The sequence below is a fragment of the Nycticebus coucang genome, chromosome 8 (assembly GCF_027406575.1).
Source record: "Nycticebus coucang isolate mNycCou1 chromosome 8, mNycCou1.pri, whole genome shotgun sequence".
NCBI classification, from domain to species: Eukaryota; Metazoa; Chordata; class Mammalia; order Primates; family Lorisidae; genus Nycticebus; species Nycticebus coucang.
The window spans coordinates 19,088,166-19,105,293 of NC_069787.1; the positions used below are offsets into that span (position 1 = coordinate 19,088,166).

The 17,128-nt window shown below is 37.1% G+C and overlaps 1 non-coding gene across 1 annotated transcript; it reads left to right on the top strand.

The window, feature by feature from the left end:
* The first annotated feature begins 1,876 nt into the window (after positions 1-1,876).
* On the top strand, positions 1,877-1,983 carry LOC128592906 (U6 spliceosomal RNA). Its single transcript, XR_008382117.1, has one exon. It is a non-coding gene; the product is annotated as a U6 spliceosomal RNA (small nuclear RNA).
* The last annotated feature ends 15,145 nt before the right edge of the window (positions 1,984-17,128 follow it).

Below are 17,128 nucleotides of genomic sequence, written 5' to 3' on the forward strand. Positions count from 1 at the left end.
GTCAAACTCAGACTCCACACTACTGTTCAGACAACTCTGTATCATTCCCTAAATGACTTGCCTCTGTGTGCTGTGATGATGATTTCTGCTCAAGGCTGATAATCAAATTTCTTACAAATCAAAAGGAATAAAACATTAGGTGAAGCTGTTAAAAACCAGCTATCAACAAAAAAGGTCAGGGCCTCCAGCATGAAAAGGAAAATAAAAAATATTCTCTGGTCTGGGAACAGATTAATTCTTGACATACAGCAGAACCATTTACACCCACAATTTTTTTTTAAACTAATAGTAAAGCATATTACAAGCTTTCTTAATTCAATTTCCTCTGGCATTTACTGTGTTTAATAAAATACCTAAATGTCAACCAGATTTATAAAAATGTATTCATGGCTTAATGAATGGCTAAAACAGGTTACATGAACAGTAATAATGAAGACCATCATAATCTAAATTGATATAGATTTTTGTTTTCCTCTCCATCACAGAAGTAATTAATGTTTGCTCACAATGTTTTTTATTCTATATTAACGGATATAAAAATTGCATGTGCAATGTATTTGAGATTTCACCATTACTATCATACAGTTAATGTTCAATATCAGAACATTTGGTAGATTTAAATATCTCAGTTTGCAATGGATTCAAAGAAAGGTCAAGGATATATCAATGACACCTCAGTACAAATCCAGATTTAAGGAATAATAACAACTGTTGTTGAAGATAATCATCTACTAAGTTGTCACTTCCTGCAGGGGAATCAAGTTCCTATTTGCAAACAGCAATTGGCAACCATCATGCTATTTTCCAGGTTTCTCTGATAGAAAGATTTTATTACAAATAAGGAAGGTTCATTGACTAAATATAGTCATCCTTTTCTTGTGCTATATGAAAGGTGCAAGGACTCTTAAATGAGATGGTTAAATCCAATAGTTAGGTTCAAAACTCACTTTCACTTGTGACTATAATTTTCAAGGTCTCTAGTTTTATGGAAGAAGTATTCCTTAAGATAAAAAAAAAAAAATGAAAAGCTTCCCAAACAATCCTTGCCCCTACTTTGAGAGCATTACACAAACAAATCTGCCCTGAATTTCTGTGACCTTATGCAAACATATTTACTAACTCACCAGTTGAAATAATTAAAAACAGCTTTTTGAAATTTAACACGTGAGTATCTCTTATATAAAATTATCTAAATCCTAAGAATAGTTATTTAACCTACTGTGTCTAAAATTCCAATTCAAAACTTCTCACTGATATAAACCCTCCTCTAATTGTAGAGACTATAAATAATCTGTCTCAAGGAAGCCTATCACCATAAAATAATCGCAACCCAAATTTTGCAAATCAATTTGTGATCTTTATTTTAAAAGTCTGAACTAGACCATAATCTGTTATGCAACTTACATTTCTGATTTATTTCCAGTATTCATTAGCAAAACACTAAATAAAATAGTCCCCCCAAAATGTGATTAATATATATATTTATATATATGACATTAAGATAAATACAAATATTTTTAACATGGTAAATTCTATTTATTTTAAATTTGAGTATAATTTATATAAATATATTTGCTATGCATGTTTTAGAAAAAATTTCTAAAGTTATTTTCTGTTAAATTATTATATAAGAGCCTTTAAGAGACTCATATTAAACAAAACTTATGCCACTTATTTTCAGGAGAATATAACCAAAGTAAAAATCACAGAAATAATTTCATAAAGTAAATAATTTTTTAAAAAATACAAATTTTGTGAAATGTTGTTTTGCCTATACATATTAACTCTTTACATATACGATTCTATAAATTAACTGCTGCTTCTGATAATTATGAATCTCAAACCTAAAAGAAACAAACTTAAAAGATTAAACACAGTGCTCCCTTCAGCAGCACATATACTAAAATTGTTAAAATATAGAGAAGATTGGCATGGCCCGTGTGCAAAGATGACATACAAATTCATGAAGCATTCCATATTTTTGTTGAAGAACATTCTTCTTAGTAAAGTACCACAAAAATGGAAAAGCAAGTATCTAATGTACTCAATACTAATGTGACACCAACAGATAAACAACCACCATGCCCACAAGAGAAAAAAAACACAATTAAATTCAAGCGGTGCAGAAAAAAGGAGGGAAAAGGCAGAGAAAAGAGGGAGCAGGATTGGTAAACTCTTACCCAAAGGGCACAATGTAAGAGTATACAGCACAGCTCCCTGGGTGAAGGGCTCAACTACAACTTGAACTTTACCTAACAAATGCAAACAATGTAACCTAATCATTTGTACCTTCATATTAATCTGAAATTTTAACAAGTTTAAACATAAATAAAACTGGCTGGGCACAGTGGCTCCCACCTGTAATCCTAGGACTCTGGGAAGCAGAGGTGGGTAGATTGCTTGAGCTCAAGAGTTGAGAACAGCCTGAGCAAAAGCCAAACCCTGTCTCTACTAAAAATAGAAAAACTGAGGCAAGAGTTAGAGGTTGCTGTGACCTATGATGCCATGGCACTCTACCCAGGGTGACAGCTTGAGACTCTGTCTCAAAAAATAAATAAATAATCAAATAAAATAAAACAAAATAAAAATTAATAGCACTCAGATGGGGAGGGGAGGTGCCTGTGGCTCAGTGGTTAGGGTGCCGGCACCATATAACAAGGATGGTGGTTTGAACCCGGCCCCGGCCAAACTGCAACAAAAACTAGCTGGGTGTTGTGACAAGCACCTGTAGTCCCAGCCACTCAGGAGGCTGAGGCAAGAGGATCACCTAAGCCCAAGATGGGGAGGTTGCTGTGAGCTATGACTCCACGCACCCTACCGAGGGCAACAAAGTGAGACTCTGTCTCAAAAAAATAAAATAAAAATAAAACTTCAGATTATGGCACGAAAATAACATAAAATATTTAGAGAAAAGTCTTCAGTGTGTATGTTTTCTGAACTTTCACATTCCCCAAATGTTGCAAGTCTTGTCCAATAATCCAAATATTACAATGTGTTTTATTAATCTTCTTTAAGTTTATGGACAAGAATTTAATGCTGGATCAATCTTCTTACCATAAGTTTGTTCTACAGCTCAATGAAGAACATAGCTACATAGCTTTCCAGTCCACTTTCAATCTCATTTGCTGTTAGCATAGTTCTTTACCTACGTAGAAGTCAGAATTCTGTTCAATCTCAACCCCAGAGATTAGAAGTTAAAAACCACCTCCGACCAGGAAGAAATGGCAAAAACAGTAGTAGAATGACTCTCACAGAAGTGGAAAGTGACTCTAAACAAATGCTTAAAAGAAGGAACAGTACTTTACCAAAATTTTATGGGCAAGAAGTTTTAATGTCTAATAATTTAAATAAAAAGCCTCATGTACCAAGTGCTTCACATGTTACAAACTATTCTCACATGTACTCATTTATTTACTCCACACAACAACTATCACACTCATAAAGGTAACAGGTAAATTTTACATTAATATTCATTCCATTTTAGAAAAGACCTCATATTCAATCTAAGTACACATGTTGTGCAATTTTGTTGCTGTCACTCATGGTCTTTAATAATATTCATTAGGTGGAACCTGGGGAATATACTTTCATACATAATACTTCATTATTCAGATTAGGTTTAGCTATATGATTTTTCCTCCATAGTTGAGGCATTAGATCTGTAGTATGAATGCTAAAAAACGTGAAATTTATTGCCTATTAATTTTTATGAGAGAAAAGGAGAGATACATGGACAGAGACACAGACAAAGGGAGTGGAGGGGGGAAGAATAAAATTTTAAAATTTCATTTATTTCAGTGGCATTTTGATACCAAATGCAATTGGGAAACTATTTTCTGAAAATGCGAGGTTAATCAGATAATTAGTTAAGTTCGGCAATAGATGAGTTACTGTGTGTTAAAAAATTAATATATTAATTCTGAGTACTTATAAGAACAAGAGGCAAGTTTGAAGATAAGCTTGTTAAGTTTCAAAAAAGGTTGGGATTAGAATTTAATATGACTGACAGAATGAAAACATCCTTGACAAAAGAAGTTTATATATGATTATATATAATAAAATGTTTATCATAATTTATAATAATATAAAATATTATATTCCTTTAAAACATAAAAGAAATATATATTTAAAGACCATTTGTTACTAACTACATTGTCTTATAAGGATCATTTAAATGCCTTCACTTATCCACTTAATTGTTCTTTCAACCAATATCTATTTAGTTTTCACTTTGTGCCAAGCACTATTCTAGCTGCCAAGTACTAATCACTCAAAATAATGGTCAAAAAAATCCTGATCTTTTGATGTTTAAATGTAGGAATTTAGAAAATAAAAATAACAAGTAATATGTAGTATTTTGTAAGTCAAAAATGCTTTGAGGACTGAATGAGCAGAGTTAAATCAGACATAAGCACAAGGGAGTTTTATAGAGGCGGGTCAGGGTAGACAGCACTTAGAAGATGGCACGTGATTTGTGTCTTTATTTCACTCCTTTCTAGAGCAACACAATAATCTCTTAACAGTCTTCAAATATTCTGTAATTTTACAAGTAATTGTTAAAGCATCAAAATGTTTAACATCAGCAGTATTCAACAATAGAATTCATACAGATACGATTTTCTTCAAATGGAAATTTAAAAATAAAACTGAAACCAAATATGTTGTGCATTCTTTTTAGATATAAATTATAAAGCATCCTATGTTTGGGGATTTTTTTGTTTGTTTTTGTTTAGTTTGTTTGTTTGAGACAGAGTCTCCCTCTGTCACACCAGTAGAATGCAGTGGCACCATCGTAACTAATTGCAACCTCAAACTCCTGAGTTCAGGTACTGCTCCTGCGTCAGCCTCCTGAGGAGCCAGGACTACAGGGGCATACCATAATAGAGACAGGGTGTCGTTCTTGCTCAGGCTGGTCTTGAAATCCTGAGCTCAAGCAATCCTCCCACCTTGGTCTCCCATGGTGCTAGGATTAGAGGTGTGAGCCACTGTGCCCAGCCCTATGTGTTTTAACCATTGCAAATAATGTAAGTTATTTGATACCTCATAAACAAAACTGGAAAAAAATTCACCAATAAATTGATGGAAAACCTTACAGATGTCATTTCAAGCACACAAACTTAATTTATGTCACAATAAAAATCTACATTTTGACAACAGCATTGTTAGACAGAATTCTGTGAATTTCCCAATGCGTTAAAAAATAAAAATGCCTAAAATAGAAAGCCTAGAAGAAGAGTTTAAAAAATTTTGCCATTCCTCTATCCAAACTTCAATATCACTCATTTCTTTTTGAAAGAAAGCATAGGCAATATGGTTTAAATAAACTCAAGAGAACCTTTAGCATACTAAATAAAAGATTCTCCAAAAAAATTCTGAAACGTTAGTTCTTCCTTATGGTCCTATGATCTTATTTTCTAGCTCAATGGAATTACAGGTTTTTGTGGTAACATAAACTAAACAAACATCTGTCTGCATGTACTACCTTTCACTTAGAATATCTGTAGACCATTTTAATTTTCTTCCACCTTTTTGTTCCATAAAAATCTTAAGGCTACTGTTGCACTCTCTTCTTGACTACATTTGTCACCGTAGGTTGGCAATATTTGCATCTACGGTCCCTGAGACAAATCCTTCTTCCCAGGCATGACCATTTAAGTTTGGTCTCCTCCTTTTAGTCTTCAAATATTTATCACTGTTAAATAACAGTAAATCAAAGTGGCATTAGCATTTTCTTCTGAAAAACTTTAATGTTCTTTAATAACTGCCACAGAAAGAACTAGAGAGAGCCTTTTTTTTCCAGTTATACATTTAATTCTCTAATAGGTACAATACTAAAATAAACACAAATTTAAAAAACTTTTACTAAAACAAACTGTACAATTAAGCAGTATACTACATTTTTGTAATTGTTGGGGATTCGTTGAGGGTACAAGAAACCAGGTTACACTGACTGCATTTGCTAGGTCTAGTCCCTCTTACAATTGTGCCTTGCCCCCAAAAGGTGTATCGCACACGAAGGCCCGACCCCCTCCCTTCTTCCCTGTTTCTGCTCTTTTTTCCTTCCCACTCCCCTCCTCCTTCTCTCTATCCCCCACCCCTCACCAACTCATTAATTGTCATTAATTACAGAACAGTGTACTGTCCAAAAGGCACTAATCCAGAGTAGGAGATACAAAGATACAGGACTCATTTGAACTATTTTAATCAAAACAATAGAGCACTTATTTCTTTGACCATTTACATCTAGAAACAAATGCTTTTTGCTATACTTGTTATACATTGTTATAAATAGGAGTCCTACAGAGGAAGGTGCAGTACCCCTCTTCTTACAGAAGCTTCCCTATTCTTAAATACTTGAATAATGTAATCAGTAAGGAAAACTTTCAATGGTATGATAAACTATGAAGTCATATTTTCTGTCCCCTCCCTTTGCAAAGTAACTGCAATTCTTCACACCAAGGGATGTTGTCTGTTTCAACCCTGAATATGGGCTGTCCTTGGGAATCGTATTGGGAAATAGAACATGGTAGAAGCTACACTGCACAGGATTAAAGGCAGGTTCTAAAGATGCCTCAGTTTTCTGCTTTCTTTCTCTCTTTAGAGTCCTGCCAGGCCAGCATGTGTGCAAGCCAGCTAAGCTGGAAGGCTGATGAGAGACATGTGTCCCAGATGTTTCCACTGACTGAAGCCAGTCAACTCCAAGAGCTCACCACTACTGCATTCAAGACCAGAAGAAATACCAGTTGAGCCCAACCAAAATTATTGACTCCCCAGAACTGTAAGCTAAATAAGTAATCATTGTTTTAGGCCCTAAGTTTTGGGTTTATAATACAGTAACAGGTATTATACAAGGACTACAGACTCAGGACTACAAATATGGATTAGATTTTTACTGACTGTTTTTGTAAATCATATTATCAGTTTAAAATTAATATGTTATCAAGACATTTAAATGAAAATATAAATTTACTACTCCTACTTACTATAAAGACATACACTTATAAGACAGATACAAAGGAATAACAACGCTACTGTTATTAATAATAGCAGCCAACCCATGCAGATTTGCTTACTACGTGGCATAACCTATGAAGTCATTTAACACATTCACTTGCCATAGTAAAAAAAAAAAAAAATTGTTGGGGTCATGGTGTTTTATTATGACAATAGAACAAAAACTTCAAAAACAAAATGATCCTTTCCGATTTAATAAAAAATTAGTTCTTTTTTAAACTGTGTTTTGTGCACGAGTTTTATGCAACTCACACGGCGCCAGAATAAGTTTTTACACTGTATGCCACCAAAGTTGTATGTGACTCACAACATATACTTTTTGTTTCTGACAATGCAGTCCTTTGCCATTCCACAAGCGTTTAGTTGTATCTGGAGTGGACCTTAGGTGGTCCTGGACGAAGACCTCTGACTCAAACCCTTAGGATGTGCAAGGACGTCATGTTATGGCACACCATCTCATCAATTTCATGCTAAAGCCACCAGGCAAACACTGAAAGGGAATGTGCAGTGGAAAGTTATGGTACTCAGAAAATGCAGTGTCCCGTGGCTCACTTGGACAGGCCGTCTGGAGCAGGGCGCTAGGAGGTTGGAGAGATGTGCTCATTGATGGTGAAAACAATGAGCAGAGGCTTCGCAGAGAGCAGGCATGATAAGGACCTTCCAGCCTGTCCACCAGGTCTAAATGCTTCAGCTGGCCTCAAAACCAGCATGAGTTAAATACAACTTACAAGGCAGTTAATGTGTTAATATTACAAGGAACCTATGTAATAGATTGTGGTATAGCTAAGAAATAGAAAAGTTAAGTAACTTTCCCAAAGTCCCATAACTAGTAATGGTTAAAGGTGGTATTTTAATTAAAGCAGTAAACACTACGCCATTGGCCTCTCAGTAATTATAGTATTGATAACACAATAAAACAGAAATATACTGATTTTTCTCATGATAGCTAACATTGAGTGATGACCATGTGTCAGGCACTGTCCTAAATTTATCCCATTTACTCTTCAGAGCAACAGATGAAAAAAAAATTTTTTGAGACAAAGTCTCACTCTCACTCTGGGATTGAGTACCTTGGTGTTATAGCTCACAGCATCTCAAACGCTTGGGCTCAAGCTATCCTTATACCTCATTCTTCCTGAGTAGCTGGGAATACAGGTGCCTGCCACAATGCCCAGCTAATTTTTCTATTTTTTTAACGTAAAGACTGGGGTCTCACTTGCTCAGGCTGGTCTCAAAATCCTGAGCTCAACTACTCTGCCCATCTTTAGCCTCTCAGGGTGCTAGGAATACAGGCATGAGCCACCATACCCGGCCAATAAGCTTGCTAATATTCCCATTTCAAAATGAATAACAAACACACAGAATAATAAAGTAATTGCTTCTTCTTGTATTAAAAGATTTTATAAATATTTTATAAAATGCAACAATAGTTGAGGACAGCAAGATGGTGGCCGAGTAACACCTTCCTTGCATCTGGGCACCGTGAGTCTGGGGAGAAAGTACTCCAGGCATCTCTGGCTGATGGGATCTGCCTATCATCACCCCTGTGAGGATACAGGGAGCCAGCGAGAGACTTCTGGACCCCAAGAGGAGGACTAAAACAGTGGAAAACCGGCAAGTGGTGGCGTGTGTTCAATTGGTCTAAACCCGCCCACAACTGTAAGTTCAGTAGCAGCGAGACTGCAAACCAGAAAGGCCTTACCTGTAAACTTTTTTGGTGTCTTTGGACTTGGCACTCAGTTGAACTGCCTTGGGGAGAGCCTGAGAGGGAGTGCAGAGAACTTTGGCCATTGTCTACGGCCCCAGTCTGAGCCGCTGAGCCAGACAGAGCTAATAGTGTTTGGCTGTGGGCCACAAGAACCCACTGTGAGTGATCTGCCCAACCAAGCTCCACCCTCAGGGTCACAGACCTAGAATTGGGTGGGAGCCGGTAACCTAGCAACTGAGTAGCCTAAGGGTGGGGTCTGAGCCGCCTTGCAGACCTAACCTTCAGGGGCAAAGTGAGACCAGTTTTGGCACACTGGGTAAGTGGATAGCCACTTCAGCAGTGATTCCAGCGGCAAGCACTTTCCTGGGAAAGCTTCTGCTCAGCAAGTTTACCAGTTCAAAGTGCCTTTTAAGTGGGCTGAAGAGAGATTTAGGTTGTCTACCTGCTGGGGTTTGAGAAATCAGCAGCCTCCAGTCGTAACAGAACTGTGATTAACATCTCATACCACAGAAGACCACGTGTTGCCCAGACAATATTCAACCACATATACATACTGCTATGTTTTTGGTTGTGTTTTTTTTTTGTTGTTGTTTGTTTGGGGTTTTTTGTTTGTTTATTTTTGAAGTTGTTGATGTAGTTTTGTTTTTTAATTTCAACCTTTTCTGTACAGATCATTTTCCTTTCTGAATTTTTCTAGTTTAATTATAATTTCCTATTGCTGCCTCTTTCAATAACTAGAACATCATTGTTGCTAGTGTTTCTACCGATATTATTTGGTTTTTCACCCAATTTTATCTCGAAAACTTTTCTGTCTCCTTGTTTTCGTTTGATTTATAGCATTTTTGTCTTTCCTCTGTGCTTGATAGAGGTGGGGTACTGTGTCGAATCACGTTAGCAAAGAGCTGCTTACCTCAAGGGAACCACCAAACTGGGCACCCCCAGAAGGTGGGTTTTTTTTTAAGGTTGTGTCAAAGTACACAACTGTACACGTATATTGCTCTGTCTCCCTCTTTCTGTGCCTCTCTTCTTTTGTCAATATTCCTTTTACCCACCCCCTCTCCTTTCTCTATTTTTTTTTTCTTTTCACTCGGTTCTCCATTTTTTCATCCCTTTTTTGCTCTTCAACCTTCTCATCCTTCTGGTCCTATACCAAAAGGACTCATTGAACCTTTAGTCCACAAGCACGAGAACTTAAAAAGCAAAAGGAAGTGAAAGGAAAATTAGGTCAAGGAAACAGATGAAAGAAATCACTCATGAGGAAGAATCAGCAGAAAACTCCAGGCAACATGAAGAACCAGTCCAGAACAACCCCGCCAAGGAACCATGAGGTACCTACTGCAGAGGATTCCACCTGTAAAGAAATGTTAGGAATGACAGAAAGGGAATTTAGAATACACATGATGAAAGCAATGACAGAAATGATAGAAACAATGAAGGAAACTGCCAATAAGGTGGAAAATGACCAAAAGGAAATCCAAAAACAGAATCAAATAAGAGATGAACGATATGAAGAATATAAAAAGGATATAGCAGAGCTGAAGGAACTGAAACAGTCAATTAGGGAATTTAAAGATGCAATGGAAAGTATCAGCAACAGGTTAGACCACGCAGAAGAAAGAATTTCAGAGGTAGAAGACAAAGTTCTTGAGATAACTCAGATAGTAAAAGAGGCAGAAAAGAAGAGAGAGAAAGCAGAACATTCACTGTCAGAATTATGGGACTTTATGAAGCGTTCCAACATACGAGTTATAGGAATTCCAGAAGGGGAAGAAGAATGCCCCAGAGGAATGGAAGCCATACTAGAGACTATTATAAAAGAAAATTTCCCAAATATCACCAAAGATTCTGACACACTGCTTTCAGAGGGATATCGGACCCCAGGTCGCCTCAACTCTAACTGAGCTTCTCCAACACACATTGTGATGAACCTGTCCAAAGTCAAGATAGAAGAAAAGATTCTGCAAGCTGCCAAGAGTAACCGCCAGTTGACCTACAGGGTCAAATCCATCAGAGTGACCGCAGACTTCTCTCATGAACATTTTCAAGCAATAACACAATGGTCATCTACCTTTAATCTACTTAAACAGAACAATTTCCAGCCCAGAATTCTGTACCCTGCTAAGCTAAGATTGAAAATTGATGGAGAAATCAAAATATTTACGGATATACAAACATTGAGGAAATTTGCCACAACAAGACCAGCTCTATAGGAAATACTTCAACCTGTTCTGCACACTGACCACCACAATGAATCAGAAGAAAAGTAAGAACTCAGAAATTGAAGGACAGAACCTAACCTCCACGCTGATGCAAAAGATAAAACTAAGCAATGACTCTGACAAAATAAGATGAATAGAATACTACCACACTTATCAATTATCTCAATACATGTTAATGGCTTGAATTCCCCACTGAAGAGACATAGATTGGCTGACTGGATTAAAAAACACAAGCTATCCATTTGCTGTCTGCAAAAAACACACCTGGCTTCAAAAGACAAATTAAAGCTACAAGTCAACGGTTGGAAGACAATTTTTCAGGCAAATGTAATTCACAAGAAAAGAGGAGTTGCAATCTTATTTTCAGATACATGTGGATTGAAAGCAACTAAAGTCAAAAGGGATAAAGAAGGTCACATTATGTTGGTCAAGGGAAAAATACAACAAGAAGACATTTCAATTCTAAATATTTATGCACCCAATTTAAATGCTCCCAGATTCTTGAAACCGACCTTACTCAGTCTGAGCAATATGATATCTGATAATACCATAATAACAGAGGACTTCAACACTCCTCTTACAGAGCTGGACAGATCCTCTAAACAGAAATTAAACAAAGATATAAGAGATTTAAATGAGACCTTAGAACAACTGTGCTTGATAGACGCATATAGAACACTCCATCCCAAAGATAAAGAATATACATTCTTCTCATCACCCCATGGAACATTCTCCAAAATTGATCATATCCTGGGACACAAAACAAACATCAACAGAATCAAAAGAATTGAAATTTTACCTTGTATCTTCTCAGACCATAAAGCACTAAAGGTGGAACCCAACTCTAACAAAAACGCTCGACCCCACACAAAGGCATGGAAATTAAACAATCTTCTGTTGAATAACAGATGGGTGCAGGAAGAAATAAAACAGGAAATCATTAACTTCCTTGAGCATAACAACAATGAATATACAAGCTACCAAAATCTGTGGGATACTGCAAAAGCAGTTTTGAGAGGAAAATTCATCGCTTCAGATGCCTACATTCGAAAAACAGAAAGAGAACGTATCAACAATCTCACAAGACATCTTATGTATTTGGTAAAAGAACAATCTAAGCCTAAACTCTGTAGAAGAAAAGAAATCTCCAAAATCAAATCAGAGATCAATGAAATTAAAAACAAAAGAATCATTCAGAAAATTAATGAAACAAGGAGTTGGTTTTTAGAAAAAGTAAATAAAATAGATAAACCATTGGCCAGACTAACGAGAAATAGAAAAGTAAAATCTCTAGTAACCTCAATCAGAAATGATAAAGGGTAAATAACAACTGATCCCACAGAGATACAAGAGATCATCTCTGAATATTACCAGAAACTCTGTGCCCAGAAATTTGACAATGTGAAGGAAATGGATAAATATTTGGAATCATACCCTCACCCTAGACTTAGCCAGGAAGAAATAGAGCTCCTGAACAGACCAATTTCAAGCACTAAGATCAAAGAAACAATAAAAAATCTTCCAACCAAAAAATGTCCTGGTCCAGATGGCTTCACACCATAATTCTATCAAAACTTCAAGGAAGAGCTTATTCCTGTACTACAGAAATTATTCCAAAAGATTGAGGAAGAAGGAATCTTCCCCAACACATTCTATGGAGCAAACATCACCCTGATACCAAAACCAGGAAAAGACCCAAACAAAAAGGAGAATTTCAGACCAATCTCACTCATGAATATAGAGGCAAAAATTCTCAACAAAATCCCAGCCAATACATTACAGCTTATCATCAAAAAAGTCATTCATCATGATCAAGTAGGTTTCATCCCAGGGATGCAAGGCTGGTTTAACATATGCAAGTCCATAAACATTATCCACCATATTAACAGAGGCAAAAATAAAGATCACATGATCCTCTCAATAGATGCAGAAAAAGCATTTGATAAAATCCAGCATCCTTTTCTAATTAGAACACTGAAGAATATAGGCATAGGTGGCACATTTCTAAAACTGATTGAAGCTATCTATGACAAACCCACAGCCAATATTTTACTGAATAGAGTAAAATTCAAAGATTTTCCTCTTAGAACTGGAACCAGACAAGGTTGTCCTCTGTCACCTTTACTATTCAACATAGTGCTGGAAGTTCTAGCCAATACAATTAGGCAACACAAGGAAATAAAGGGAATCCAAATGGGAGCAGGGGAGGTCAAACTCTCCCTCTTTGCTGACGACATGATCTTACACTTAGAGAACCCCAAAGACTCAACCATAGGACTCCTAGAAGTCATCAAAAAATACAGTAATGTTTCAGGATATAAAATCAATGTCCACAAGTCAGTAGCCTTTGTATACACCAATAACAGTCAAGATAAGAAGCTAATTAAGGACACAACTCCCTTCGCCATAGTTTCAAAGAAAACGAAATACCTAGGAATATACCTAATGAAGGAGGTGAAGGTACTCTATAAAGAAAACTATGAAATCCTCAGAAAGGAAATAGCAGAGGTTATTAACAAATGGAAGAACATACCATGCTCATGGATGGGAAGAATCAACATTGTTAAAATGTCTATACTTCCCAAAGCAATCTACCTATTCAATGCCATTCCTATCAGAATACCAACATGGTACTTTCAAGATTTGGAAAAAATGATTCTGCGTTTTGTATGGAACCAGAAAAAACCCCGTATGCTAAGGCAGTTCTTAGTAATAAAAATAAAGCTAGGGGAATCAGCGTACCAGATTTTAGTCTGTACTACAAAGCCATAGTGCTCAAGACAGCATGGTACTGGCACAAAAACAGAGACATAGACACTTGGAATGGAATTGAAAACCAGGAAATGAAACTAACATCTAAAACCACCTAATCTTCGATAAATCAAACAAGAACATACCTTGGGGGAAAGACTCCCTATTCAATAAATGGTCTTGGGAGAACTGGATGTCTACATGTAAAAGACTGAAACTGGACCCACGCCTTTCCCCACTCACAAAAATTGATTCAAGATGGATAAAGGACTTAAATTTAAGGCATGAAACAATAAAAATCCTCAAAGAAAGCATAGGAAAAACACTGGAAGATATTGGCCTGGGGAAAGACTTCATGAAGAAGACTGCCATGGCAATTGCAACAACAACAAAAATAAATGAATGGGACGTCATTAAACTGAAAAGCTTCTGTACAGCTAAGGAGACAATGACCAAAGCAAAGAGACAACCTACACAATGGGAAAGGATATTTGCATATTTTCAATCAGACAAAAGCTTGATAACTAGGATATATAGAGAACTCAAATTAATCCACATGAAAAAAGCCAACAATCCCGTATATCAATGGGCAAGAGACATGACTAGAACCTTCTTTAAAGATGACAGACGAATGACTAACAAACACATGAAAAAATGTTTATCATCTCTATATATTAGAGAAATGCAAATCAAAACAACCTGAGATATCATCTAACCCCAGTGAGAATGGCCCACATCACAAAATCTCAAAAGTGCAGATGCTGGCGTGGATGTGGAGAGAAGGGAACACTTTTACACTGCTGGTGGGACTGCAAACTAGTACAACCTTTGTGGAAGGAAGTATGGAGAAACCTCAGAGCACTCAAGCTAGACCTCCCATTTGATCCTGCAATCCCATTACTGGGCATCTACCTAGAAGGAAAAAAATCCTTTTATCATAAGGACACTTGTACTAGACTGTTTATTGCAGCTCAATTTACAATCGCCAACATGTGGAAACAGCCTAAATGCCCACCAACCCAGGAATGGATTAACAAGCTGTGGTATATGTACACCATGGAATACTATTGAGCTATTAAAAAAAATGGAGACTTTACATCCTTCGTATTAACCTGGGTGGAAGTGGAAGACATTATTCTTAGTAAAGGATCAGAAGAATGGAGAAGCATGAATCCTATGTACTGAATTTTGATATGAGGACAATTAATGACAATTAAGGTTTTTTGGGGGGGGGAGGCAAAGCAGAAAGAGAGACGGAGGGAGTAGGGTAGGGCCTTGGTGTGTGTCATACTTTATGGGGGCAAGACATGATTGCAAGAGGGACTTTACCTAACAATTGCAATCAGTGTAACCTGGCTTATTGTACCCTCAATGAATCCACAACAATAAAATAAAAGATAAATAAATAAATAAAATAAAATAAAATAAAATAAAAAAGAAACTTATTTCCTGCTTCCCTGTCTCTGCTACCTTGCCGTTCAGTTCTCCTTTCCTGGGGAGAAACTGGTCATTCCTTCAGAACATTGTGCTTATTTGTTACCATGACATCATCACTGAAAACGCATTTACTAAAGAGAGAGAATGTTAAAGGAAACAGGAGATGGGAAATGCATTATACTTGGTGCCCAGTGCATCACAGGTGCTTAATAAATGCTGTGCTTCCTTCAAAAAAAAAAAAAAAAAAATGCAACAATAGTAACTGGTAAGGTTGGTATTTTAGTTGAAGCAATAAAATCAATATATTGTTATTGTTGTTATTAATACTATAATTATTTTATTTATTTATTTTATTATTTTATTTTATTTTTTTGAGATAGAGTCTCAAGCTGTCGTCCTGGGTAGAGCGCTGTGGCTTCACAGCTCACAGCAACCTCAAACTCTTGGGCTTAAGTGATTGTCTTGCCTCAGCCTTCCTAGTAGCTGGGATTATAGGTGCCTGCCACCACGCCCAGTTATTTTTTTGTAGTAGTTGTAATTGTTTTTTAGGAGGTCCGGGCCAGGTTTGAACCTGCCAGCCTGGGTGTATGTGACCAGCCCCCTACCCATGGAGCTACGGGTGCCACCAATACTATAATTATTGAGAGGCAAATGGCATAGTATTTATTACTTCAATTAAAATCCAAACTTTACCAGTTACTGGCTATAGGAGTGTAGGAAAGTTATTGTCCATTGCACTATTCCCTTTGAATGTTTGCTTGGTTGCTTTTGAATGAAACTGGTATGATGGTGTGATATGACATGAAATTGCTGCACATACCCAGAGGGTATGAGTCAGAGGTCATGGTAGAGCCAGACGACCTCTGAGAAAGATGATTTGCATCTGGGGCACGGACCCTCGGGCGATGCATCCGCAGGTGCTCCTTGCGGAGAAAGAGCCCGAGCCCCTGGCAATCCTTAAGCATGCAGTCATTGTCTAACACTCCCCTCACCTGTCTTGTGCTGTGTCAATAAAAGGCTACTGTGGAGGTTGCTCAGCGCTATCCTGCAAGCAAGGTTAGCCTGCCTCCTGCAAGCTTGTACTTCTAATCCGCGTCACGCCTGGTTCCTTTCTGCAGCGATCGAGTCCAGGGCCATAGGGGCCATTGGGGGCTGTGGCAAGTCATCATCCAGGACCACCCAATGTCCACTCCAGACACAACTAAAGACTTGTGGAATGACAAACGGGTCAACTCTCAAAAACAATATGATACCAGTTACTATTCATGTATACCTCTCTTCAAACTAGGTGCTTCACAGTCAACTTTCATCAAGAAAATTCACGTTAAACCATAAAGCAATACCACAACACACACACAAGAATAGCTAATATTAAAAGACTTACAATGCACATGTGAGGGAGGCTGTGGGCCCAAATGTAACTTCCATGCATTGTTGGTGACGGTGCAAAATGTGGCAATTACTTCAGAAAACTGGTTAGCAGTTTCTAATGAAAATGTGCATGCATTTATTCTATCATTCAGCAATTTTCCTGGAAAAATAAGTGCATGTGTCCACAAAAAGACTTATAGCAGATACTCATATCTGTTTTATTTGTAATAGTCTCAAACTGGAACATCCAAAATGTCCATCAACAAGAGAGGGAAAAATACATTTTGGTATAGTCATATAGTAGAATACTATCTGAAATTGAAAAAGATCGATCTACTGATACATGAAATAATATGTAGGAATTTCTTTCTTCTTCCTTTTTTTTTTTTTTAGACAGAGTCTCAGTTTGTCACCCTCGGTAGAGTGCCATGGCATCACAGCTCACAGCAAACTCCAGCTCTTGGGCTTAGGTGATTCTCTTGCCTCAGCCTCCCGAACAGCGGGGACCACAGGCACCCACCACAATGTCCGGCTATTTTTTGTCAGGGTTTGAACCCACCACCCTATTCACTGAGTCACAGGCGCTGCCCAATATGTAGGAATTTCAAGATGTTAAATTGAGCAAAAG